The following is a 4,429-nucleotide window of genomic DNA, read 5'->3' as shown; positions in this document are numbered from 1 at the left end:
AGTATTTTATTTCTCCTTCACTTATGAAGCTTAGTTTAGCGGGATAGCAAATTCTGGGTTGAAAATTCTTTTCTTTAAGAATGTTGAATATCGGCCCCCACTCTCTTCTGGCTTGTAGAGTTTCTGCTGAGAGATCAGCTGTTAGTCTGATGGGCTTCCCTTTGTGGGTAACCCGACCTTTCTCTCTGGCTGCCCTTAACATTTTTTCCTTCATTTCAACTTTGGTGAATCTGACAATTATGTGTCTTGGAGTTGCCCTTCTCGAGGAGTATCTTTGTGGCGTTCTCTGTATTTCCTGAATCTGAATGCTGGCCTGCCTTGCTAGATTGGGGAAGTTCTCCTGGATAATATCTTGCAGAGTGTTTTCCAACTTGGTTCCATTCTCCCCATCATTTTCAGGTACACCAATCAGACGTAGGTTTGGTCTTTTCACATAGTCCCAAATTTCTCGGAGGCTTTGTTCATTTCTTTTTATTCTTTTTTCTCTAAACTTCCCTTCTCTCTTCATTTCATTCATTTCATCTTCCATCAGCGATACCCTTTCTTCCAGTTGATCGCATCTGCTACTGAGGCTTCTGCAATCTTCGCGTAGTTCTCGAAACTTGGCTTTCAGCTCCATCAGCTCCTTTAAGCCCTTCTCTCCATTGGTTATTCTAGTTATCCATTCTTCTAATATTTTTTCAAAGTTTTTAACTTCTTTGCTATTGTTTTGAATTTCCTCTCGTAGCTCAGAGTAGTTTGATCGTCTGAAGCCTTCTTCTCTCAACTCATCAAAGTCATCCTCCATCCAGCTTTGTTCCGTTGCTGGTGAGGAACTGCGTTCCTTTGGAGGAGGAGAGGTGCTCTGTTTTTTAGAGTTTCCAGTTTTTTTGTTCTGTTTTTTCCCCATCTTTGTGGTTTTATCTACTTTTGGTCTTTGATGATGGTGATGTACAGATGGGTTTTTGGTGTGGATGTCCTTTCTGTTTGTTAGTTTTCCTTCTACCAGACAGGACCCTCAGCTGCAGGTCTGTTGGAGTTTACTAGAGGTCCACTCCAGACCCTGTTTGGCTGGGTGTCAGCAGCGGTGGCTGCAGAACAGCAGATTTTCGTGAGACCACAAATTCAGCTGTCTGATAGTTCGTCTGAAAGTTTTGTCTCAGAGGAGTACCCGGTTGAATGAGGTGTCAGTCTGTCCCTACTGGGGGGGTGCCTCCCAGTTAGGCTGCTCAGGGGTGAGGGACCCACTTTAGGAGGCAGTCTGTCCGTTCTCAGATCTCCAGCTGCGTGCTGGGAGAACCACTACTCTCTTCAAAGCTGTCAGTCAGACAGGGACCTTTAAGTCTGTGGAGGTTCTTGCTGAGTTTTTGTTTGTCTGTGCCCTGCCCCCAGAGGTGGAGCCTATAGAGGCAGGCAGGCCTCCTTGAGCTGTGGTGGGCTCCACCCAGTTCGAGCTTCCTGGCTGCTTTGTTTACCTAAGCAAGCCTGGGCAATGGCGGGCGCCCCTCCCCCAGCCTCGCTGCCGCCTTGCAGCTTGATCTCAGACTGCTGTGCTAGCAATCAGCGAGACTCCGTGGGCACAGGACCCTCCGAGCCAGGTGCGGGACACAATCTCCTAGTGTGCCGTTTTCCAGGCCCGTTGGAGAAGCGCAGTATTAGGATGGGACTGACCCGATATTCCAGGTGCCGTCTGTTTCCCCTTTCTTTGACTAGGAAAGGGAACTCCCTGACCCCTTGCGCTTCCCGAGTGAGGTAATGCCTCACCCTGCTTCGGCTCGCGCACAGTGTGCTTCACCGACTGTCCTGCACCCACTGTTAGGCACTCCCTAGTGAGATGAAACCGGTACCTCAAGCAGAAATGCAGAAATCATCCGTCTTCTGTGTCGCTGGGGCTGGGAGCTGGAGACCGGAGCTGTTCCTATTCGGCCATCTTGGCTCCACCCCAGCAGTCTCATTATTAAACATTCAGGATATTTCCATTTTGAATCTCATTTATTTAGAGACAGGATCTCGCTCTGTCACCCAGGCTGGAGTGCCATGGTGTGATCATAGCACACTGTAGCCTTGATCTCCCAGGCTCAAGCACTTCTCCTGCCTCAGCTTCCCAAGTAGCTGGGACTACAGGTGCCTGCCACCATGCTTGGCTAAGTTTCCTCTTTTTAGTAGAGACAAGATCTTGCTATGTTGCCCAGGCTGGTCTCAAACTCCTGGGCTCAAATGCTCCTCCTTCCTTGGCCTCCCAAAGTGCTGGGATTACAAACATGAGACAACGTACCCAGCCTTTGAATCTCTTTTAAATACTTTGAGAAACAACTTGTACATACATGATGATACAGTCATGATTTTTAAAAGTTTATTTCCAAGGATTTTTTTTTTTTTTTTAAATAAAAGAAATAGGGCCGGGTCTGGCAGCTCATGCCTGTAAATGCAGCATTTTGAGAGGCTGAGGCAGGTAGATCACTTGAGCCCAGGAGTTGGTGACCAGCCTGGGTAACATGGTGACAACCTGTCTCTACAAAAAATGAAAAAATTAGCCAGTTGTGGTGGCACATGTCTGTAATCCCTGCCACTCGGGAGGCTGAGGCAGGAGTATCACCTGAGCCCAGAAGGCAGTGATTGCAGCGACCTGTGATTGCACCACTGCACTCCAGCCTGGGTGACAGAGTGAGACCCTGTCTCAAAAAAAGAAAGAAATAGAGAAGAAAGAAAGAGAAAGAAGGACGGAGGGAGGGAGGCAGGAAGGAAGAGAAATATTTAAATTAAAGTGAAGGGAGGAAGGAAGGAAAATATTTCAATTAAAGTGGAGATCCCTTTTGTTGTTCTCCCTGTTTCCCTGTTATTTTTTCCAGAGTTCATAAGTAATATATAATATTGCCTTATGTATTTATTTTTGAGACAGGGTCTTGCTCTGTCACCTAGGCTGGAGTGCAGTGGCCCAGTCATGGCTCACTGCTTCCTAGGCCTCTTGGTCTCAAGCAATCCTCCTACCTCAGCCTCCCTAGTAGCTGGGACTACAGGTGTCCGTCACCAAACCTGGCTAATTTTTTAATCTAATTTTTATAAAGATGGATTCTTTTTTCTTTTTCTTTTTTTTTTTTTTTTTTTGTGACGGAGTCTCCCTCTGTCATCCAGGCTGGAGTGCAGTGGCACGATCTCGGCTCACTGCAACCTCCACCTCCTGGGTTCAAGCGATTCTCCTGCTTCAGACTCCCAAATAGCTGGGATTACAGTGCCTGCCACACCACACCTGGCTAATTTTTTTGTATTTTTAGTAGAGACGGGGTTTTACCCTGTTGACCAGGCTGGTTTCAAACTCCTGACCTCAAATGATCCACCTGCCTTGGCCTCCCAAAGTGCGAGGATTACAGGGGTGAGCCGCCGCGGCCGGTGAGATGAGTTCTTGCTGTGTTGCCCAGGCTGGTCTCAAACTCCTGGCCTCAAGTGATCCTCCAGCCTCGGCTTACCAAAGTGCTGTCTCCAAAGAGCCAGGAGACTCACATCTCCTGCATCCATTTAACATATTGTAGCTTACTTGTTAATTGGGACATGTACACAATATTCTGCTAATTTGTACATTTTAAAAAGTTACATAGGTGCTGTTGTTCCAGGGGCACTGGAGACAGTTATGCCATGTACAACTATGTACAGTGATTCTATATTAGTTTCAGTGTATCATTTAGCAACTTTTTTCTATTAACAAATTGCTTGAGATATAGTACTGTAGAACATGTGGTTTAGCAAAATTAGGGAATAAACCAAAAGAGAGAAAAACTTTGTGTCGAGGAATGGAGGATCAAATATTCATAGAAAAGTGAAGGAACAGGAAGACAACTGTGCGCCTGTCTTAGGCAACAACCACTTCAAATTGGAGGAGGAGGAGGAGGATGAAAAACTGAGAAGGACTCCAGGAAAAAAGGGCAAAAAATTTAAAAATCCCAATCCATTATTGTGCGATGTCAGAACACCAAAGATAAAGAAAAGATTACACATCAGGAAATTGGATTCAGAATGGCATCAGGCTTCTCAATAGCAACATGGGATGCTGAAAGATAGTGAAGGATTGCCTTCAAAATCCTGAAGAAAATTATTTTCAACCTAGAATTACACCCATAGTCAAATATCCATCAAAAGTAAATTAATGTGAGCAGAATGCCATGCACTGACTGATAAATGTACTGAGAATGCTGGAGTTAGAAAACTAATCATATTGCAAGCATTATAGTAAAGATTGGTTCAGGTAAGAATCATTAATGTATGCTGAATCTAGAGGGAAATTTAATGAGGAGGAGAATATTTGTATCGTCTTAAATATCTACCCATGGAAAGCTTATTAGTTGCAAGAGAAAGCAAAGTAAGCATCTAGAGATTGTACAACATCTTGACTGGACACAAAAAATTAAAACCACCAATGAGGAGTATATAGAAATTGTGACCTCCATATGTGATGATC

The sequence above is a fragment of the Hylobates moloch genome, unplaced genomic scaffold, assembly GCF_009828535.3.
Source record: "Hylobates moloch isolate HMO894 unplaced genomic scaffold, HMol_V3 SCAFFOLD_8, whole genome shotgun sequence".
NCBI lineage: Eukaryota > Metazoa > Chordata > Mammalia > Primates > Hylobatidae > Hylobates > Hylobates moloch.
Note: the sequence above shows the minus strand (reverse complement) of the source record.